The sequence below is a fragment of the Electrophorus electricus genome, chromosome 15 (genome assembly GCF_041902795.1).
Source record: "Electrophorus electricus isolate QZ-2024a chromosome 15, ASM4190279v1, whole genome shotgun sequence".
Lineage (NCBI taxonomy): Eukaryota > Metazoa > Chordata > Actinopteri > Gymnotiformes > Gymnotidae > Electrophorus > Electrophorus electricus.
In genome coordinates this window covers 1,673,257-1,696,840 of record NC_137511.1, presented here as the reverse complement: position 1 = coordinate 1,696,840, position 23,584 = coordinate 1,673,257, and the positions used below count along the sequence as shown (strand labels likewise).

The window sequence follows — 23,584 nt, the reverse complement described above, 5'->3', positions numbered from 1 at the left end:
AGCAAAGATAATAAAAGTTGCAGTACCGTGGCCCCCAAGTTAGGACCACTGTTGTTGAATGATGGACAGTTTTTTCCACTCTACTAGAGGTATTTTCTTTTGTGCACCTTTCTCAGCACCGGTTTCCCATGACACCGGTTTCCCATTGCACAGCTGGTAACGTACAAATACTTGGGTGTCATCCTCGACAAGAAACTGGACTGGAAGGGCAATTTAGAAGCTGTGTACAGGAAGGGGATTAGTAGAGCTTACTTTTTGAGGAAGCTCAGTTCCTTTAATGTGTGCAGCAAGACGCTGATAATGTTCTACCAGTCTGATGTTGCGAGTCATATCTTCTTTGCAGTTGTGTGTTGGGGAGGTAGCATCAGAGGACGAGAGACAAACAAGCTCAACAAACTGATCAAGAAGGCTGGCTTAGTCCTTGGCTGCACTCTGGACAGTTTTGACTTTGTGGTTAAAATGAGGACAGACGACAAACTCAAGGCTATCCTCGATAATACTTCAAAACCTGTCCATAATCTACTGGCTAGACAGCAGAGCACTTTTTGTCACAGACTCAATCAGCTCCACTATAGTAAGGAGCAGTACAGGAGATCATTCGTACCAACTGCGATGACACTGTACAATTGTTATTTTTGTGTAAGGATGCTACTGAGTTGTAATGAGTGCTAGAATTGTACTTCTTATTATTATTATAATTAATATCCAGTCTTTTGTCATTTTTATTCTGTATTCACTGCACACCTAAGTGAATGTTGTAATGCACTGTCACTTTACCTGGTATACTGTAAACAGTGAAAGATCGGAAGGATCGAACACCTTACCATTCGTAGACTTGCACAAGTCATATACAATATATGTTGTTTCTTATTCTTTTACATTCTTATTGTTATATATTGTATATATATATATATATATATATATATATATATATATATATATATATATATATATATATATATATATATATATAATATTTCTCTTTTTTGTGCTACTTCAATGTTTCAATTTCCCTCTGGGATTAAATATAGTGATTATCTATCTATCTATCTATCTATCTATCTATCTGTCTGTCTGCCTACCTACATACTGTGGCCAAACTACTTTGCTCAAAAGGTAGGTTCTGTCACCACTTTCTCTTCTTTGTTCATCTCTCCACCTCTTTCATTTGAAGAATCCCTAACTTTTGTCAGAGAGCTTTTCAATAACATCTTTTCTCCAAACAGCGGTATCCTTGGGAGTCCTAACAGTTCCAACAACTTAGCATCAGTGTATGTCATAAGTCCATGGCCTATTTATGTATGATGAACTGAAAAAGTTGAAGAATCCAGAACTTTTATCAGCTGGGTTTGGACAAAGTGCTCTTTGCAAATGCTGCCATTGCAGCAAGCATTTCATGGCAGTGTATGAGGCCACATTTGATTGGTAAAACCAAAGTCTTTCCAAGCGCTCGGGCATCGACAGCAGCATTCGGGGTTGCTTCATCAACCTCGATTGGGACAAGGAATCTTTCGAGAGACACTGTAGACAAGGTTCGTGACTAAGCACTGGTCTTTTTAAAACATGAAGTGGCAGCAGTGGGATTTGAACCAAGTCTTAGACCACCTTAGACCTTGTTAGACAAGAATCTTGGCATGCCTCTCGGCGACTGTCATGTGAGTGCCTCCTATTGAATCTTCCCATATATGTGCCAACATTTTTGCTCAAAATAACTGTGCGTGCAATTGCTTCAGTGGATTCTCAAAAGTACAGTGCTTCCTGGCAGCGGTGGGATTCGAACCCACGCCCCCGAAAGGACTGGAGCCTTAATCCAGCGCCTTGGACCGCTCGGCCACACTACCTGATTTCTCCTTCTGTGACACTGGTTACCCAAGAAAGGGCTTGGCAGAGTACTTTTCCCAACACCTAGCACCAGTTTCCAATTGTTGCTTGTCCCACTGGTTGCTTGTTAGAGCAGCAAAGATAATAAAAGTTGCAGTACCGTGGCCCCCAAGTTAGGACCACTGTTGTTGAATGATGGACAGTTTTTTCCACTCTACTAGAGGTATTTTCTTTTGTGCACCTTTCTCAGCACCGGTTTCCCATGACACCGGTTTCCCATTGCACAGCTGGTAACGTACAAATACTTGGGTGTCATCCTCGACAAGAAACTGGACTGGAAGGGCAATTTAGAAGCTGTGTACAGGAAGGGGATTAGTAGAGCTTACTTTTTGAGGAAGCTCAGTTCCTTTAATGTGTGCAGCAAGACGCTGATAATGTTCTACCAGTCTGATGTTGCGAGTCATATCTTCTTTGCAGTTGTGTGTTGGGGAGGTAGCATCAGAGGACGAGAGACAAACAAGCTCAACAAACTGATCAAGAAGGCTGGCTTAGTCCTTGGCTGCACTCTGGACAGTTTTGACTTTGTGGTTAAAATGAGGACAGACGACAAACTCAAGGCTATCCTCGATAATACTTCAAAACCTGTCCATAATCTACTGGCTAGACAGCAGAGCACTTTTCGTCACAGACTCAATCAGCTCCACTATAGTAAGGAGCAGTACAGGAGATCATTCGTACCAACTGCGATGACACTGTACAATTGTTATTTTTGTGTAAGAATGCTACTGAGTGGTATTGAGTGCTAGAATTGTACTTATTATTATTATTATAATTAATATCCAGTCTTTTGTCATTTTTATTCTGTATTCACTGCACACCTAAGTGAATGTTGTAATGCACTGTCACTTTACCTGGTATACTGTAAACAGTGAAAGATCGGAAGGATCGAACACCTTACCATTCGTAGACTTGCACAAGTCATATACAATATATGTTGTTTCTTATTCTTTTACATTCTTATTGTTATATATTGTATATATATATATATATATATATATATATATATATATATATATATATATATATATATATAATATTTCTCTTTTTTGTGCTACTTCAATGTTTCAATTTCCCTCTGGGATTAAATATAGTGATTATCTATCTATCTATCTATCTATCTGTCTGCCTACCTACATACTGTGGCCAAACTACTTTGCTCAAAAGGTAGGTTCTGTCACCACTTTCTCTTCTTTGTTCATCTCTCCACCTCTTTCATTTGAAGAATCCCTAACTTTTGTCAGAGAGCTTTTCAATAACATCTTTTCTCCAAACAGCGGTATCCTTGGGAGTCCTAACAGTTCCAACAACTTAGCATCAGTGTATGTCATAAGTCCATGGCCTATTTATGTATGATGAACTGAAAAAGTTGAAGAATCCAGAACTTTTATCAGCTGGGTTTGGACAAAGTGCTCTTTGCCAATGCTGCCATTGCAGCAAGCATTTCATGGCAGTGTATGAGGCCACATTTGATTGGTAAAACCAAAGTCTTTCCAAGCGCTCGGGCATCGACAGCAGCATTCGGGGTTGCTTCATCAACCTCGATTGGGACAAGGAATCTTTCGAGAGACACTGTAGACAAGGTTCATGACTAAGCACTGGTCTTTTTAAAACATGAAGTGGCAGCGGTGGGATTTGAACCAAGTCTTAAACCACCTTAGACCTTGTTAGACAAGAATCTTGGCATGCCTCTCGGCGACTGTCATGTGAGTGCCTCCTATTGAATCTTCCCATATATGTGCCAACATTTTTGCTCAAAATAACTGTGCGTGCAATTTCTTCAGTGGATTCTCAAAAGTACAGTGCTTCCTGGCAGCGGTGGGATTCGAACCCACTCCCCCGAAAGGACTGGAGCCTTAATCCAGCGCCTTGGACCGCTCGGCCACACTACCTGATTTTTCCTTCTGTGACACTGGTTACCCAAGAAAGGGCTTGGCAGAGTACTTTTCCCAACACCTAGCACCAGTTTCCAATTGTTGCTTGTCCCACTGGTTGCTTGTTAGAGCAGCAAAGATAATAAAAGTTGCAGTACCGTGGCCCCCAAGTTAGGACCACTGTTGTTGAATGATGGACAGTTTTTTCCACTCTACTAGAGGTATTTTCTTTTGTGCACCTTTCTCAGCACCGGTTTCCCATGACACCGGTTTCCCATTGCACAGCTGGTAACGTACAAATACTTGGGTGTCATCCTCGACAAGAAACTGGACTGGAAGGGCAATTTAGAAGCTGTGTACAGGAAGGGGATTAGTAGAGCTTACTTTTTGAGGAAGCTCAGTTCCTTTAATGTGTGCAGCAAGACGCTGATAATGTTCTACCAGTCTGATGTTGCGAGTCATATCTTCTTTGCAGTTGTGTGTTGGGGAGGTAGCATCAGAGGACGAGAGACAAACAAGCTCAACAAACTGATCAAGAAGGCTGGCTTAGTCCTTGGCTGCACTCTGGACAGTTTTGACTTTGTGGTTAAAATGAGGACAGACGACAAACTCAAGGCTATCCTCGATAATACTTCAAAACCTGTCCATAATCTACTGGCTACACAGCAGAGCACTTTTCGTCACAGACTCAATCAGCTCCACTATAGTAAGGAGCAGTACAGGAGATCATTCGTACCAACTGCGATGACACTGTACAATTGTTATTTTTGTGTAAGAATGCTACTGAGTGGTATTGAGTGCTAGAATTGTACTTATTATTATTATTATAATTAATATCCAGTCTTTTGTCATTTTTATTCTGTATTCACTGCACACCTAAGTGAATGTTGTAATGCACTGTCACTTTACCTGGTATACTGTAAACAGTGAAAGATCGGAAGGATCGAACAACTTACCATTCGTAGACTTGCACAAGTCATATACAATATATGTTGTTTCTTATTCTTTTACATTCTTATTGTTATATATTGTATATATATATATATATATATATATATATATATATATATATATATATATACATATAATATTTCTCTTTTTTGTGCTACTTCAATGTTTCAATTTCCCTCTGGGATTAAATATAGTGATTATCTATCTATCTATCTATCTATCTATCTATCTATCTGTCTGTCTGCCTACCTACATACTGTGGCCAAACTACTTTGCTCAAAAGGTAGGTTCTGTCACCACTTTCTCTTCTTTGTTCATCTCTCCACCTCTTTCATTTGAAGAATCCCTAACTTTTGTCAGAGAGCTTTTCAATAACATCTTTTCTCCAAACAGCGGTATCCTTGGGAGTCCTAACAGTTCCAACAACTTAGCATCAGTGTATGTCATAAGTCCATGGCCTATTTATGTATGATGAACTGAAAAAGTTGAAGAATCCAGAACTTTTATCAGCTGGGTTTGGACAAAGTGCTCTTTGCAAATGCTGCCATTGCAGCAAGCATTTCATGGCAGTGTATGACGCCACATTTGATTGGTAAAACCAAACTCTTTCCAAGCGCTCGGGCATCGACAGCAGCATTCGGGGTTGCTTCATCAACCTCGATTGGGACAAGGAATCTTTCGAGAGACACTGTAGACAAGGTTCATGACTAAGCACTGGTCTTTTTAAAACATGAAGTGGCAGCAGTGGGATTTGAACCAAGTCTTAGACCACCTTAGACCTTGTTAGACAAGAATCTTGGCATGCCTCTCGGCGACTGTCATGTGAGTGCCTCCTATTGAATCTTCCCATATATGTGCCAACATTTTTGCTCAAAATAACTGTGCGTGCAATTGCTTCAGTGGATTCTCAAAAGTACAGTGCTTCCTGGCAGCGGTGGGATTCCAACCCACGCCCCCGAAAGGACTGGAGCCTTAATCCAGCGCCTTGGACCGCTCGGCCACACTACCTGATTTTTCCTTCTGTGACACTGGTTACCCAAGAAAGGGCTTGGCAGAGTACTTTTCCCAACACCTAGCACCAGTTTCCAATTGTTGCTTGTCCCACTGGTTGCTTGTTAGAGCAGCAAAGATAATAAAAGTTGCAGTACCGTGGCCCCCAAGTTAGGACCACTGTTGTTGAATGATGGACAGTTTTTTCCACTCTACTAGAGGTATTTTCTTTTGTGCACCTTTCTCAGCACCGGTTTCCCATGACACCGGTTTCCCATTGCACAGCTGGTAACGTACAAATACTTGGGTGTCATCCTCGACAAGAAACTGGACTGGAAGGGCAATTTAGAAGCTGTGTACAGGAAGGGGATTAGTAGAGCTTACTTTTTGAGGAAGCTCAGTTCCTTTAATGTGTGCAGCAAGACGCTGATAATGTTCTACCAGTCTGATGTTGCGAGTCATATCTTCTTTGCAGTTGTGTGTTGGGGAGGTAGCATCAGAGGACGAGAGACAAACAAGCTCAACAAACTGATCAAGAAGGCTGGCTTAGTCCTTGGCTGCACTCTGGACAGTTTTGACTTTGTGGTTAAAATGAGGACAGACGACAAACTCAAGGCTATCCTCGATAATACTTCAAAACCTGTCCATAATCTACTGGCTAGACAGCAGAGCACTTTTCGTCACAGACTCAATCAGCTCCACTATAGTAAGGAGCAGTACAGGAGATCATTCGTACCAACTGCGATGACACTGTACAATTGTTATTTTTGTGTAAGAATGCTACTGAGTGGTATTGAGTGCTAGAATTGTACTTATTATTATTATTATAATTAATATCCAGTCTTTTGTCATTTTTATTCTGTATTCACTGCACACCTAAGTGAATGTTGTAATGCACTGTCACTTTACCTGGTATACTGTAAACAGTGAAAGATCGGAAGGATCGAACACCTTACCATTCGTAGACTTGCACAAGTCATATACAATATATGTTGTTTCTTATTCTTTTACATTCTTATTGTTATATATTGTATATATATATATATATATATATATATATATATATATATATATATATAATATTTCTCTTTTTTGTGCTACTTCAATGTTTCAATTTCCCTCTGGGATTAAATATAGTGATTATCTATCTATCTATCTATCTATCTATCTGTCTGTCTGTCTGTCTGCCTACCTACATACTGTGGCCAAACTACTTTGCTCAAAAGGTAGGTTCTGTCACCACTTTCTCTTCTTTGTTCATCTCTCCACCTCTTTCATTTGAAGAATCCCTAACTTTTGTCAGAGAGCTTTTCAATAACATCTTTTCTCCAAACAGCGGTATCCTTGGGAGTCCTAACAGTTCCAACAACTTAGCATCAGTGTATGTCATAAGTCCATGGCCTATTTATGTATGATGAACTGAAAAAGTTGAAGAATCCAGAACTTTTATCAGCTGGGTTTGGACAAAGTGCTCTTTGCCAATGCTGCCATTGCAGCAAGCATTTCATGGCAGTGTATGAGGCCACATTTGATTGGTAAAACCAAAGTCTTTCCAAGCGCTCGGGCATCGACAGCAGCATTCGGGGTTGCTTCATCAACCTCGATTGGGACAAGGAATCTTTCGAGAGACACTGTAGACAAGGTTCATGACTAAGCACTGGTCTTTTTAAAACATGAAGTGGCAGCAGTGGGATTTGAACCAAGTCTTAGACCACCTTAGACCTTGTTAGACAAGAATCTTGGCATGCCTCTCGGCGACTGTCATGTGAGTGCCTCCTATTGAATCTTCCCATATATGTGCCAACATTTTTGCTCAAAATAACTGTGCGTGCAATTGCTTCAGTGGATTCTCAAAAGTACAGTGCTTCCTGGCAGCGGTGGGATTCCAACCCACGCCCCCGAAAGGACTGGAGCCTTAATCCAGCGCCTTGGACCGCTCGGCCACACTACCTGATTTCTCCTTCTGTGACACTGGTTACCCAAGAAAGGGCTTGGCAGAGTACTTTTCCCAACACCTAGCACCAGTTTCCAATTGTTGCTTGTCCCACTGGTTGCTTGTTAGAGCAGCAAAGATAATAAAAGTTGCAGTACCGTGGCCCCCAAGTTAGGACCACTGTTGTTGAATGATGGACAGTTTTTTCCACTCTACTAGAGGTATTTTCTTTTGTGCACCTTTCTCAGCACCGGTTTCCCATGACACCGGTTTCCCATTGCACAGGTGGTAACGTACAAATACTTGGGTGTCATCCTCGACAAGAAACTGGACTGGAAGGGCAATTTAGAAGCTGTGTACAGGAAGGGGATTAGTAGAGCTTACTTTTTGAGGAAGCTCAGTTCCTTTAATGTGTGCAGCAAGACGCTGATAATGTTCTACCAGTCTGATGTTGCGAGTCATATCTTCTTTGCAGTTGTGTGTTGGGGAAGTAGCATCAGAGGACGAGAGACAAACAAGCTCAACAAACTGATCAAGAAGGCTGGCTTAGTCCTTGGCTGCACTCTGGACAGTTTTGACTTTGTGGTTAAAATGAGGACAGACGACAAACTCAAGGCTATCCTCGATAATACTTCAAAACCTGTCCATAATCTACTGGCTAGACAGCAGAGCACTTTTCGTCACAGACTCAATCAGCTCCACTATAGCAAGGAGCAGTACAGGAGATCATTCGTACCAACTGCGATGACACTGTACAATTGTTATTTTTGTGTAAGAATGCTACTGAGTGGTATTGAGTGCTAGAATTGTACTTATTATTATTATTATAATTAATATCCAGTCTTTTGTCATTTTTATTCTGTATTCACTGCACACCTAAGTGAATGTTGTAATGCACTGTCACTTTACCTGGTATACTGTAAACAGTGAAAGATCGGAAGGATCGAACAACTTACCATTCGTAGACTTGCACAAGTCATATACAATATATGTTGTTTCTTATTCTTTTACATTCTTATTGTTATATATTGTATATATATATATTTCTCTTTTTTGTGCTACTTCAATGTTTCAATTTCCCTCTGGGATTAAATATAGTGATTATCTATCTATCTATCTATCTATCTATCTATCTATCTATCTATCTATCTATCTATCTGTCTGTCTGCCTACCTACATACTGTGGCCAAACTACTTTGCTCAAAAGGTAGGTTCTGTCACCACTTTCTCTTCTTTGTTCATCTCTCCACCTCTTTCATTTGAAGAATCCCTAACTTTTGTCAGAGAGCTTTTCAATAACATCTTTTCTCCAAACAGCGGTATCCTTGGGAGTCCTAACAGTTCCAACAACTTAGCATCAGTGTATGTCATAAGTCCATGGCCTATTTATGTATGATGAACTGAAAAAGTTGAAGAATCCAGAACTTTTATCAGCTGGGTTTGGACAAAGTGCTCTTTGCAAATGCTGCCATTGCAGCAAGCATTTCATGGCAGTGTATGAGGCCACATTTGATTGGTAAAACCAAAGTCTTTCCAAGCGCTCGGGCATCGACAGCAGCATTCGGGGTTGCTTCATCAACCTCGATTGGGACAAGGAATCTTTCGAGAGACACTGTAGACAAGGTTCATGACTAAGCACTGGTCTTTTTAAAACATGAAGTGGCAGCGGTGGGATTTGAACCAAGTCTTAGACCACCTTAGACCTTGTTAGACAAGAATCTTGGCATGCCTCTCGGCGACTGTCATGTGAGTGCCTCCTATTGAATCTTCCCATATATGTGCCAACATTTTTGCTCAAAATAACTGTGCGTGCAATTGCTTCAGTGGATTCTCAAAAGTACAGTGCTTCCTGGCAGCGGTGGGATTCCAACCCACGCCCCCGAAAGGACTGGAGCCTTAATCCAGCCCCTTGGACCGCTCGGCCACACTACCTGATTTCTCCTTCTGTGACACTGGTTACCCAAGAAAGGGCTTGGCAGAGTACTTTTCCCAACACCTAGCACCAGTTTCCAATTGTTGCTTGTCCCACTGGTTGCTTGTTAGAGCAGCAAAGATAATAAAAGTTGCAGTACCGTGGCCCCCAAGTTAGGACCACTGTTGTTGAATGATGGACAGTTTTTTCCACTCTACTAGAGGTATTTTCTTTTGTGCACCTTTCTCAGCACCGGTTTCCCATGACACCGGTTTCCCATTGCACAGCTGGTAACGTACAAATACTTGGGTGTCATCCTCGACAAGAAACTGGACTGGAAGGGCAATTTAGAAGCTGTGTACAGGAAGGGGATTAGTAGAGCTTACTTTTTGAGGAAGCTCAGTTCCTTTAATGTGTGCAGCAAGACGCTGATAATGTTCTACCAGTCTGATGTTGCGAGTCATATCTTCTTTGCAGTTGTGTGTTGGGGAGGTAGCATCAGAGGACGAGAGACAAACAAGCTCAACAAACTGATCAAGAAGGCTGGCTTAGTCCTTGGCTGCACTCTGGACAGTTTTGACTTTGTGGTTAAAATGAGGACAGACGACAAACTCAAGGCTATCCTCGATAATACTTCAAAACCTGTCCATAATCTACTGGCTAGACAGCAGAGCACTTTTCGTCACAGACTCAATCAGCTCCACTATAGTAAAGAGCAGTACAAGAGATCATTCGTACCAACTGCGATGACACTGTACAATTGTTATTTTTGTGTAAGAATGCTACTGAGTGGTATTGAGTGCTAGAATTGTACTTATTATTATTATTATAATTAATATCCAGTCTTTTGTCATTTTTATTCTGTATTCACTGCACACCTAAGTGAATGTTGTAATGCACTGTCACTTTACCTGGTATACTGTAAACAGTGAAAGATCGGAAGGATCGAACACCTTACCATTCGTAGACTTGCACAAGTCATATACAATATATGTTGTTTCTTATTCTTTTACATTCTTATTGTTATATATTGTATATATATATATATATATATATATATATATATATATAATATTTCTCTTTTTTGTGCTACTTCAATGTTTCAATTTCCCTCTGGGATTAAATATAGTGATTATCTATCTATCTATCTATCTATCTGTCTGTCTGCCTACCTACATACTGTGGCCAAACTACTTTGCTCAAAAGGTAGGTTCTGTCACCACTTTCTCTTCTTTGTTCATCTCTCCACCTCTTTCATTTGAAGAATCCCTAACTTTTGTCAGAGAGCTTTTCAATAACATCTTTTCTCCAAACAGCGGTATCCTTGGGAGTCCTAACAGTTCCAACAACTTAGCATCAGTGTATGTCATAAGTCCATGGCCTATTTATGTATGATGAACTGAAAAAGTTGAAGAATCCAGAACTTTTATCAGCTGGGTTTGGACAAAGTGCTCTTTGCAAATGCTGCCATTGCAGCAAGCATTTCATGGCAGTGTATGAGGCCACATTTGATTGGTAAAACCAAACTCTTTCCAAGCGCTCGGGCATCGACAGCAGCATTCGGGGTTGCTTCATCAACCTCGATTGGGACAAGGAATCTTTCGAGAGACACTGTAGACAAGGTTCATGACTAAGCACTGGTCTTTTTAAAACATGAAGTGGCAGCAGTGGGATTTGAACCAAGTCTTAGACCACCTTAGACCTTGTTAGACAAGAATCTTGGCATGCCTCTCGGCGACTGTCATGTGAGTGCCTCCTATTGAATCTTCCCATATATGTGCCAACATTTTTGCTCAAAATAACTGTGCGTGCAATTGCTTCAGTGGATTCTCAAAAGTACAGTGCTTCCTGGCAGCGGTGGGATTCGAACCCACGCCCCCGAAAGGACTGGAGCCTTAATCCAGCGCCTTGGACCGCTCGGCCACACTACCTGATTTCTCCTTCTGTGACACTGGTTACCCAAGAAAGGGCTTGGCAGAGTACTTTTCCCAACACCTAGCACCAGTTTCCAATTGTTGCTTGTCCCACTGGTTGCTTGTTAGAGCAGCAAAGATAATAAAAGTTGCAGTACCGTGGCCCCCAAGTTAGGACCACTGTTGTTGAATGATGGACAGTTTTTTCCACTCTACTAGAGGTATTTTCTTTTGTGCACCTTTCTCAGCACCGGTTTCCCATGACACCGGTTTCCCATTGCACAGGTGGTAACGTACAAATACTTGGGTGTCATCCTCGACAAGAAACTGGACTGGAAGGGCAATTTAGAAGCTGTGTACAGGAAGGGGATTAGTAGAGCTTACTTTTTGAGGAAGCTCAGTTCCTTTAATGTGTGCAGCAAGACGCTGATAATGTTCTACCAGTCTGATGTTGCGAGTCATATCTTCTTTGCAGTTGTGTGTTGGGGAGGTAGCATCAGAGGACGAGAGACAAACAAGCTCAACAAACTGATCAAGAAGGCTGGCTTAGTCCTTGGCTGCACTCTGGACAGTTTTGACTTTGTGGTTAAAATGAGGACAGACGACAAACTCAAGGCTATCCTCGATAATACTTCAAAACCTGTCCATAATCTACTGGCTAGACAGCAGAGCACTTTTCGTCACAGACTCAATCAGCTCCACTATAGTAAGGAGCAGTACAGGAGATCATTCGTACCAACTGCGATGACACTGTACAATTGTTATTTTTGTGTAAGAATGCTACTGAGTGGTATTGAGTGCTAGAATTGTACTTATTATTATTATTATAATTAATATCCAGTCTTTTGTCATTTTTATTCTGTATTCACTGCACACCTAAGTGAATGTTGTAATGCACTGTCACTTTACCTGGTATACTGTAAACAGTGAAAGATCGGAAGGATCGAACAACTTACCATTCGTAGACTTGCACAAGTCATATACAATATATGTTGTTTCTTATTCTTTTACATTCTTATTGTTATATATTGTATATATATATATTTCTCTTTTTTGTGCTACTTCAATGTTTCAATTTCCCTCTGGGATTAAATATAGTGATTATCTATCTATCTATCTATCTATCTATCTATCTATCTGTCTGCCTACCTACATACTGTGGCCAAACTACTTTGCTCAAAAGGTAGGTTCTGTCACCACTTTCTCTTCTTTGTTCATCTCTCCACCTCTTTCATTTGAAGAATCCCTAACTTTTGTCAGAGAGCTTTTCAATAACATCTTTTCTCCAAACAGCGGTATCCTTGGGAGTCCTAACAGTTCCAACAACTTAGCATCAGTGTATGTCATAAGTCCATGGCCTATTTATGTATGATGAACTGAAAAAGTTGAAGAATCCAGAACTTTTATCAGCTGGGTTTGGACAAAGTGCTCTTTGCAAATGCTGCCATTGCAGCAAGCATTTCATGGCAGTGTATGAGGCCACTTTTGATTGGTAAAACCAAACTCTTTCCAAGCGCTCGGGCATCGACAGCAGCATTCGGGGTTGCTTCATCAACCTCGATTGGGACAAGGAATCTTTCGAGAGACACTGTAGACAAGGTTCATGACTAAGCACTGGTCTTTTTAAAACATGAAGTGGCAGCAGTGGGATTTGAACCAAGTCTTAGACCACCTTAGACCTTGTTAGACAAGAATCTTGGCATGCCTCTCGGCGACTGTCATGTGAGTGCCTCCTATTGAATCTTCCCATATATGTGCCAACATTTTTGCTCAAAATAACTGTGCGTGCAATTGCTTCAGTGGATTCTCAAAAGTACAGTGCTTCCTGGCAGCGGTGGGATTCGAACCCACGCCCCCGAAAGGACTGGAGCCTTAATCCAGCGCCTTGGACCGCTCGGCCACACTACCTGATTTCTCCTTCTGTGACACTGGTTACCCAAGAAAGGGCTTGGCAGAGTACTTTTCCCAACACCTAGCACCAGTTTCCAATTGTTGCTTGTCCCACTGGTTGCTTGTTAGAGCAGCAAAGATAATAAAAGTTGCAGTACCGTGGCCCCCAAGTTAGGACCACTGTTGTTGAATGATGGACAGTTTTTTCCACTCTACTAGAGGTATTTTCTTTTGTGCACCTTTCTCAGCACCGGTTTCCCATGACACCGGTTTCCCATTGCACAGGTGGTAACGTACAAATACTTGGGTGTCATCCTCGACAAGAAACTGGACTGGAAGGGCAATTTAGAAGCTGTGTACAGGAAGGGGATTAGTAGAGCTTACTTTTTGAGGAAGCTCAGTTCCTTTAATGTGTGCAGCAAGACGCTGATAATGTTCTACCAGTCTGATGTTGCGAGTCATATCTTCTTTGCAGTTGTGTGTTGGGGAGGTAGCATCAGAGGACGAGAGACAAACAAGCTCAACAAACTGATCAAGAAGGCTGGCTTAGTCCTTGGCTGCACTCTGGACAGTTTTTACTTTGTGGTTAAAATGAGGACAGACGACAAACTCAAGGCTATCCTCGATAATACTTCAAAACCTGTCCATAATCTACTCGCTAGACAGCAGAGCACTTTTCGTCACAGACTCAATCAGCTCCACTATAGTAAGGAGCAGTACAGGAGATCATTCGTACCAACTGCGATGACACTGTACAATTGTTATTTTTGTGTAAGAATGCTACTGAGTGGTATTGAGTGCTAGAATTGTACTTATTATTATTATTATAATTAATATCCAGTCTTTTGTCATTTTTATTCTGTATTCACTGCACACCTAAGTGAATGTTGTAATGCACTGTCACTTTACCTGGTATACTGTAAACAGTGAAAGATCGGAAGGATCGAACAACTTACCATTCGTAGACTTGCACAAGTCATATACAATATATGTTGTTTCTTATTCTTTTACATTCTTATTGTTATATATTGTATATATATATATTTCTCTTTTTTGTGCTACTTCAATGTTTCAATTTCCCTCTGGGATTAAATATAGTGATTATCTATCTATCTATCTATCTATCTATCTATCTATCTATCTATCTATCTATCTATCTATCTATCTATCTATCTGTCTGCCTACCTACATACTGTGGCCAAACTACTTTGCTCAAAAGGTAGGTTCTGTCACCACTTTCTCTTCTTTGTTCATCTCTCCACATCTTTCATTTGAAGAATCCCTAACTTTTGTCAGAGAGCTTTTCAATAACATCTTTTCTCCAAACAGCGGTATCCTTGGGAGTCCTAACAGTTCCAACAACTTAGCATCAGTGTATGTCATAAGTCCATGGCCTATTTATGTATGATGAACTGAAAAAGTTGAAGAATCCAGAACTTTTATCAGCTGGGTTTGGACAAAGTGCTCTTTGCAAATGCTGCCATTGCAGCAAGCATTTCATGGCAGTGTATGAGGCCACTTTTGATTGGTAAAACCAAACTCTTTCCAAGCGCTCGGGCATCGACAGCAGCATTCGGGGTTGCTTCATCAACCTCGATTGGGACAAGGAATCTTTCGAGAGACACTGTAGACAAGGTTCATGACTAAGCACTGGTCTTTTTAAAACATGAAGTGGCAGCAGTGGGATTTGAACCAAGTCTTAGACCACCTTAGACCTTGTTAGACAAGAATCTTGGCATGCCTCTCGGCGACTGTCATGTGAGTGCCTCCTATTGAATCTTCCCATATATGTGCCAACATTTTTGCTCAAAATAACTGTGCGTGCAATTGCTTCAGTGGATTCTCAAAAGTACAGTGCTTCCTGGCAGCGGTGGGATTCGAACCCACGCCCCCGAAAGGACTGGAGCCTTAATCCAGCCCCTTGGACCGCTCGGCCACACTACCTGATTTCTCCTTCTGTGACACTGGTTACCCAAGAAAGGGCTTGGCAGAGTACTTTTCCCAACACCTAGCACCAGTTTCCAATTGTTGCTTGTCCCACTGGTTGCTTGTTAGAGCAGCAAAGATAATAAAAGTTGCAGTACTGTGGCCCCCAAGTTAGGACCACTGTTGTTGAATGATGGACAGTTTTTTCCACTCTACTAGAGGTATTTTATTTTGTGCACCTTTCTCAGCACCGGTTTCCCATGACACCGGTTTCCCATTGCACAGCTGGTAACGTACAAATACTTGGGTGTCATCCTCGACAAGAAACTGGACTGGAAGGGCAATTTAGAAGCTGTGTACAGGAAGGGGATTAGTAGAGCTTACTTTTTGAGGAAGCTCAGTTCCTTTAATGTGTGCAGCAAGACGCTGATAATGTTCTACCAGTCTGATGTTGCGAGTCATATCTTCTTTGCAGTTGTGTGTTGGGGAGGTAGCATCAGAGGACGAGAGACAAACAAGCTCAACAAACTGATCAAGAAGGCTGGCTTAGTCCTTGGCTGCACTCTGGACAGTTTTGACTTTGTGGTTAAAATGAGGACAGACGACAAACTCAAGGCTATCCTCGATAATACTTCAAAACCTGTCCATAATCTACTGGTTAGACAGCAGAGCACTTTTCGTCACAGACTCAATCAGCTCCACTATAGTAAGGAGCAGTACAGGAGATCATTCGTACCAACTGCGATGACACTGTACAATTGTTATTTTTGTGTAAGAATGCTACTGAGTGGTATTGAGTGCTAGAATTGTACTTATTATTATTATTATAATTAATATCCAGTCTTTTGTCATTTTTATTCTGTATTCACTGCACACCTAAGTGAATGTTGTAATGCACTGTCACTTTACCTGGTATACTGTAAACAGTGAAAGATCGGAAGGATCGAACACCTTACCATTCGTAGACTTGCACAAGTCATATACAATATATGTTGTTTCTTATTCTTTTACATTCTTATTGTTATATATTGTATATATATATATATATATATATATATATATATATATATATATATATATAATATTTCTCTTTTTTGTGCTACTTCAATGTTTCAATTTCCCTCTGGGATTAAATATAGTGATTATCTATCTATCTATCTATCTATCTATCTATCTGTCTGTCTGCCTACCTACATACTGTGGCCAAACTACTTTGCTCAAAAGGTAGGTTCTGTCACCACTTTCTCTTCTTTGTTCATCTCTCCACCTCTTTCATTTGAAGAATCCCTAACTTTTGTCAGAGAGCTTTTCAATAACATCTTTTCTCCAAACAGCGGTATCCTTGGGAGTCCTAACAGTTCCAACAACTTAGCATCAGTGTATGTCATAAGTCCATGGCCTATTTATGTATGATGAACTGAAAAAGTTGAAGAATCCAGAACTTTTATCAGCTGGGTTTGGACAAAGTGCTCTTTGCAAATGCTGCCATTGCAGCAAGCATTTCATGGCAGTGTATGAGGCCACATTTGATTGGTAAAACCAAAGTCTTTCCAAGCGCTCGGGCATCGACAGCAGCATTCGGGGTTGCTTCATCAACCTCGATTGGGACAAGGAATCTTTCGAGAGACACTGTAGACAAGGTTCATGACTAAGCACTGGTCTTTTTAAAACATGAAGTGGCAGCGGTGGGATTTGAACCAAGTCTTAGACCACCTTAGACCTTGTTAGACAAGAATCTTGGCATGCCTCTCGGCGACTGTCATGTGAGTGCCTCCTATTGAATCTTCCCATATATGTGCCAACATTTTTGCTCAAAATAACTGTGCGTGCAATTGCTTCAGTGGATTCTCAAAAGTACAGTGCTTCCTGGCAGCGGTGGGATTCCAACCCACGCCCCCGAAAGGACTGGAGCCTTAATCCAGCCCCTTGGACCGCTCGGCCACACTACCTGATTTCTCCTTCTGTGACACTGGTTACCCAAGAAAGGGCTTGGCAGAGTACTTTTCCCAACACCTAGCACCAGTTTCCAATTGTTGCTTGTCCCACTGGTTGCTTGTTAGAGCAGCAAAGATAATAAAAGTTGCAGTACCGTGGCCCCCAAGTTAGGACCACTGTTGTTGAATGATGGACAGTTTTTTCCACTCTACTAGAGGTATTTTCTTTTGTGCACCTTTCTCAGCACCGGTTTCCCATGACACCGGTTTCCCATTGCACAGCTGGTAACGTACAAATACTTGGGTGTCATCCTCGACAAGAAACTGGACTGGAAGGGCAATTTAGAAGCTGTGTACAGGAAGGGGATTAGTAGAGCTTACTTTTTGAGGAAGCTCAGTTCCTTTAATGTGTGCAGCAAGACGCTGATAATGTTCTACCAGTCTGATGTTGCGAGTCATATCTTCTTTGCAGTTGTGTGTTGGGGAGGTAGCATCAGAGGACGAGAGACAAACAAGCTCAACAAACTGATCAAGAAGGCTGGCTTAGTCCTTGGCTGCACTCTGGACAGTTTTGACTTTGTGGTTAAAATGAGGACAGACGACAAACTCAAGGCTATCCTCGATAATACTTCAAAACCTGTCCATAATCTACTGGCTAGACAGCAGAGCACTTTTCGTCACAGACTCAATCAGCTCCACTATAGTAAAGAGCAGTACAAGAGATCATTCGTACCAACTGCGATGACACTGTACAATTGTTATTTTTGTGTAAGAATGCTACTGAGTGGTATTGAGTGCTAGAATTGTACTTATTATTATTATTATAATTAATATCCAGTCTTTTGTCATTTTTATTCTGTATTCACTGCACACCTAAGTGAATGTTGTAATGCACTGTCACTTTACCTGGTATACTGTAAACAGTGAAAGATCGGAAGGATCGAACACCTTACCATTCGTAGACTTGCACAAGTCATATACAATATATGTTGTTTCTTATTCTTTTACATTCTTATTGTTATATATTGTATATATATATATATATATATATATATATATAATATTTCTCTTTTTTGTGCTACTTCAATGTTTCAATTTCCCTCTGGGATTAAATATAGTGATTATCTATCTATCTATCTATCTATCTATCTATCTATCTATCCGTCTGTCTGTCTGCCTACCTACATACTGTGGCCAAACTACTTTGCTCAAAAGGTAGGTTCTGTCACCACTTTCTCTTCTTTGTTCATCTCTCCACCTCTTTCATTTGAAGAATCCCTAACTTTTGTCAGAGAGCTTTTCAATAACATCTTTTCTCCAAACAGCGGTATCCTTGGGAGTCCTAACAGTTCCAACAACTTAGCATCAGTGTATGTCATAAGTCCATGGCCTATTTATGTATGATGAACTGAAAAAGTTGAAGAATCCAGAACTTTTATCAGCTGGGTTTGGACAAAGTGCTCTTTGCAAATGCTGCCATTGCAGCAAGCATTTCATGGCAGTGTATGAGGCCACATTTGATTGGTAAAACCAAACTCTTTCCAAGCGCTCGGGCATCGACAGCAGCATTCGGGGTTGCTTCATCAACCTCGATTGGGACAAGGAATCTTTCGAGAGACACTGTAGACAAGGTTCATGACTAAGCACTGGTCTTTTTAAAACATGAAGTGGCAGCAGTGGGAATTGAACCAAGTCTTAGACCACCTTAGACCTTGTTAGACAAGAATCTTGGCATGCCTCTCGGCGACTGTCATGTGAGTGCCTCCTATTGAATCTTCCCATATATGTGCCAACATTTTTGCTCAAAATAACTGTGCGTGCAATTGCTTCAGTGGATTCTCAAAAGTATAGTGCTTCCTGGCAGCGGTGGGATTCGAACCCACGCCCCCGAAAGGACTGGAGCCTTAATCCAGCGCCTTGGACCGCTCTGCCACACTACCTGATTTTTCCTTCTGTGACACTGGTTACCCAAGAAAGGGCTTGGCAGAGTACTTTTCCCAACACCTAGCACCAGTTTCCAATTGTTGCTTGTCCCACTGGTTGCTTGTTAGAGCAGCAAAGATAATAAAAGTTGCAGTACCGTGGCCCCCAAGTTAGGACCACTGTTGTTGAATGATGGACAGTTTTTTCCACTCTACTAGAGGTATTTTCTTTTGTGCACCTTTCTCAGCACCGGTTTCCCATGACACCGGTTTCCCATTGCACAGCTGGTAACGTACAAATACTTGGGTGTCATCCTCGACAAGAAACTGGACTGGAAGGGCAATTTAGAAGCTGTGTACAGGAAGGGGATTAGTAGAGCTTACTTTTTGAGGAAGCTCAGTTCCTTTAATGTGTGCAGCAAGACTCTGATAATGTTCTACCAGTCTGATGTTGCGAGTCATATCTTCTTTGCAGTTGTGTGTTGGGGAGGTAGCATCAGAGGACGAGAGACAAACAAGCTCAACAAACTGATCAAGAAGGCTGGCTTAGTCCTTGGCTGCACTCTGGACAGTTTTGACTTTGTGGTTAAAATGAGGACAGACGACAAACTCAAGGCTATCCTCGATAATACTTCAAAACCTGTCCATAATCTACTGGTTAGACAGCAGAGCACTTTTCGTCACAGACTCAATCAGCTCCACTATAGTAAGGAGCAGTACAGGAGATCATTCGTACCAACTGCGATGACACTGTACAATTGTTATTTTTGTGTAAGAATGCTACTGAGTGGTATTGAGTGCTAGAATTGTACTTATTATTATTATTATAATTAATATCCAGTCTTTTGTCATTTTTATTCTGTATTCACTGCACACCTAAGTGAATGTTGTAATGCACTGTCACTTTACCTGGTATACTGTAAACAGTGAAAGATCGGAAGGATCGAACACCTTACCATTCGTAGACTTGCACAAGTCATATACAATATATGTTGTTTCTTATTCTTTTACATTCTTATTGTTATATATTGTATATATATATATATATATAATATTTCTCTTTTTTGTGCTACTTCAATGTTTCAATTTCCCTCTGGGATTAAATATAGTGATTATCTATCTATCTATCTATCTATCTATCTATCTATCTGTCTGTCTGCCTACCTACATACTGTGGCCAAACTACTTTGCTCAAAAGGTAGGTTCTGTCACCACTTTCTCTTCTTTGTTCATCTCTCCACCTCTTTCATTTGAAGAATCCCTAACTTTTGTCAGAGAGCTTTTCAATAACATCTTTTCTCCAAACAGCGGTATCCTTGGGAGTCCTAACAGTTCCAACAACTTAGCATCAGTGTATGTCATAAGTCCATGGCCTATTTATGTATGATGAACTGAAAAAGTTGAAGAATCCAGAACTTTTATCAGCTGGGTTTGGACAAAGTGCTCTTTGCAAATGCTGCCATTGCAGCAAGCATTTCCTGGCAGTGTATGAGGCCACATTTGATTGGTAAAACCAAACTCTTTCCAAGCGCTCGGGCATCGACAGCAGCATTCGGGGTTGCTTCATCAACCTCGATTGGGACAAGGAATCTTTCGAGAGACACTGTAGACAAGGTTCATGACTAAGCACTGGTCTTTTTAAAACATGAAGTGGCAGCAGTGGGATTTGAACCAAGTCTTAGACCACCTTAGACCTTGTTAGACAAGAATCTTGGCATGCCTCTCGGCGACTGTCATGTGAGTGCCTCCTATTGAATCTTCCCATATATGTGCCAACATTTTTGCTCAAAATAACTGTGCGTGCAATTGCTTCAGTGGATTCTCAAAAGTACAGTGCTTCCTGGCAGCGGTGGGATTCGAACCCACGCCCCCGAAAGGAGTGGAGCCTTAATCCAGCGCCTTGGACCGCTCGGCCACACTACCTGATTTCTCCTTCTGTGACACTGGTTACCCAAGAAAGGGCTTGGCAGAGTACTTTTCCCAACACCTAGCACCAGTTTCCAATTGTTGCTTGTCCCACTGGTTGCTTGTTAGAGCAGCAAAGATAATAAAAGTTGCAGTACCGTGGCCCCCAAGTTAGGACCACTGTTGTTGAATGATGGACAGTTTTTTCCACTCTACTAGAGGTATTTTCTTTTGTGCACCTTTCTCAGCACCGGTTTCCCATGACACCGGTTTCCCATTGCACAGCTGGTAACGTACAAATACTTGGGTGTCATCCTCGACAAGAAACTGGACTGGAAGGGCAATTTAGAAGCTGTGTACAGGAAGGGGATTAGTAGAGCTTACTTTTTGAGGAAGCTCAGTTCCTTTAATGTGTGCAGCAAGACGCTGATAATGTTCTACCAGTCTGATGTTGCGAGTCATATCTTCTTTGCAGTTGTGTGTTGGGGAGGTAGCATCAGAGGACGAGAGACAAACAAGCTCAACAAACTGATCAAGAAGGCTGGCTTAGTCCTTGGCTGCACTCTGGACAGTTTTGACTTTGTGGTTAAAATGAGGACAGACGACAAACTCAAGGCTATCCTCGATAATACTTCAAAACCTGTCCATAATCTACTGGCTAGACAGCAGAGCACTTTTCGTCACAGACTCAATCAGCTCCACTATAGTAAGGAGCAGTACAAGAGATCATTCGTACCAACTGCGATGACACTGTACAATTGTTATTTTTGTGTAAGAATGCTACTGAGTGGTATTGAGTGCTAGAATTGTACTTATTATTATTATTATAATTAATATCCAGTCTTTTGTCATTTTTATTCTGTATTCACTGCACACCTAAGTGAATGTTGTAATGCACTGTCACTTTACCTGGTATACTGTAAACAGTGAAAGATCGGAAGGATCGAACACCTTACCATTCGTAGACTTGCACAAGTCATATACAATATATGTTGTTTCTTATTCTTTTACATTCTTATTGTTATATATTGTATATATATATATATATATATATATATATATATATATATATAATATTTCTCTTTTTTGTGCTACTTCAATGTTTCAATTTCCCTCTGGGATTAAATATAGTGATTATCTATCTATCTATCTATCTATCTATCTATCTATCTGTCTGTCTGCCTACCTACATACTGTGGCCAAACTACTTTGCTCAAAAGGTAGGTTCTGTCACCACTTTCTCTTCTTTGTTCATCTCTCCACCTCTTTCATTTGAAGAATCCCTAACTTTTGTCAGAGAGCTTTTCAATAACATCTTTTCTCCAAACAGCGGTATCCTTGGGAGTCCTAACAGTTCCAACAACTTAGCATCAGTGTATGTCATAAGTCCATGGCCTATTTATGTATGATGAACTGAAAAAGTTGAAGAATCCAGAACTTTTATCAGCTGGGTTTGGACAAAGTGCTCTTTGCAAATGCTGCCATTGCAGCAAGCATTTCATGGCAGTGTATGAGGCCACATTTGATTGGTAAAACCAAAGTCTTTCCAAGCGCTCGGGCATCGACAGCAGCATTCGGGGTTGCTTCATCAACCTCGATTGGGACAAGGAATCTTTCGAGAGACACTGTAGACAAGGTTCATGACTAAGCACTGGTCTTTTTAAAACATGAAGTGGCAGCAGTGGGATTTGAACCAAGTCTTAGACCACCTTAGACCTTGTTAGACAAGAATCTTGGCATGCCTCTCGGCGACTGTCATGTGAGTGCCTCCTATTGAATCTTCCCATATATGTGCCAACATTTTTGCTCAAAATAACTGTGCGTGCAATTGCTTCAGTGGATTCTCAAAAGTACAGTGCTTCCTGGCAGCGGTGGGATTCGAACCCACGCCCCCGAAAGGACTGGAGCCTTAATCCAGCGCCTTGGACCGCTCGGCCACACTACCTGATTTCTCCTTCTGTGACACTGGTTACCCAAGAAAGGGCTTGGCAGAGTACTTTTCCCAACACCTAGCACCAGTTTCCAATTGTTGCTTGTCCCACTGGTTGCTTGTTAGAGCAGCAAAGATAATAAAAGTTGCAGTACCGTGGCCCCCAAGTTAGGACCACTGTTGTTGAATGATGGACAGTTTTTTCCACTCTACTAGAGGTATTTTCTTTTGTGCACCTTTCTCAGCACCGGTTTCCCATGACACCGGTTTCCCATTGCACAGCTGGTAACGTACAAATACTTGGGTGTCATCCTCGACAAGAAACTGGACTGGAAGGGCAATTTAGAAGCTGTGTACAGGAAGGGGATTAGTAGAGCTTACTTTTTGAGGAAGCTCAGTTCCTTTAATGTGTGCAGCAAGACGCTGATAATGTTCTACCAGTCTGATGTTGCGAGTCATATCTTCTTTGCAGTTGTGTGTTGGGGAGGTAGCATCAGAGGACGAGAGACAAACAAGCTCAACAAACTGATCAAGAAGGCTGGCTTAGTCCTTGGCTGCACTCTGGACAGTTTTGACTTTGTGGTTAAAATGAGGACAGACGACAAACTCAAGGCTATCCTCGATAA

General features: G+C 41.4%; 10 non-coding genes across 10 annotated transcripts; all 10 read right to left on the bottom strand.

Annotated features, from left to right (window-relative positions):
* Nucleotides 1-1,759: 1,759 nt before the first annotated feature.
* Nucleotides 1,760-1,841, bottom strand: trnal-aag (transfer RNA leucine (anticodon AAG)). The gene has a single exon. It is a non-coding gene; the product is annotated as a tRNA-Leu (tRNA).
* Nucleotides 1,842-3,688: 1,847 nt separating this feature from the next.
* On the bottom strand, nt 3,689-3,770 carry trnal-aag (transfer RNA leucine (anticodon AAG)). The gene has a single exon. It is a non-coding gene; the product is annotated as a tRNA-Leu (tRNA).
* Nucleotides 3,771-5,629: 1,859 nt separating this feature from the next.
* trnal-aag (transfer RNA leucine (anticodon AAG)) lies at nt 5,630-5,711 on the bottom strand. Its single transcript has one exon. It is a non-coding gene; the product is annotated as a tRNA-Leu (tRNA).
* A 1,851-nt stretch (nt 5,712-7,562) lies between these two features.
* Nucleotides 7,563-7,644, bottom strand: trnal-aag (transfer RNA leucine (anticodon AAG)). The gene has a single exon. It is a non-coding gene; the product is annotated as a tRNA-Leu (tRNA).
* Nucleotides 7,645-11,387: 3,743 nt separating this feature from the next.
* On the bottom strand, nt 11,388-11,469 carry trnal-aag (transfer RNA leucine (anticodon AAG)). Its single transcript has one exon. It is a non-coding gene; the product is annotated as a tRNA-Leu (tRNA).
* Nucleotides 11,470-13,277: 1,808 nt separating this feature from the next.
* trnal-aag (transfer RNA leucine (anticodon AAG)) lies at nt 13,278-13,359 on the bottom strand. Its single transcript has one exon. It is a non-coding gene; the product is annotated as a tRNA-Leu (tRNA).
* Nucleotides 13,360-15,203: 1,844 nt separating this feature from the next.
* Nucleotides 15,204-15,285, bottom strand: trnal-aag (transfer RNA leucine (anticodon AAG)). The gene has a single exon. It is a non-coding gene; the product is annotated as a tRNA-Leu (tRNA).
* Nucleotides 15,286-19,059: 3,774 nt separating this feature from the next.
* trnal-aag (transfer RNA leucine (anticodon AAG)) lies at nt 19,060-19,141 on the bottom strand. Its single transcript has one exon. It is a non-coding gene; the product is annotated as a tRNA-Leu (tRNA).
* Nucleotides 19,142-20,964: 1,823 nt separating this feature from the next.
* Nucleotides 20,965-21,046, bottom strand: trnal-aag (transfer RNA leucine (anticodon AAG)). Its single transcript has one exon. It is a non-coding gene; the product is annotated as a tRNA-Leu (tRNA).
* Nucleotides 21,047-22,891: 1,845 nt separating this feature from the next.
* Nucleotides 22,892-22,973, bottom strand: trnal-aag (transfer RNA leucine (anticodon AAG)). Its single transcript has one exon. It is a non-coding gene; the product is annotated as a tRNA-Leu (tRNA).
* Nucleotides 22,974-23,584: the final 611 nt, after the last annotated feature.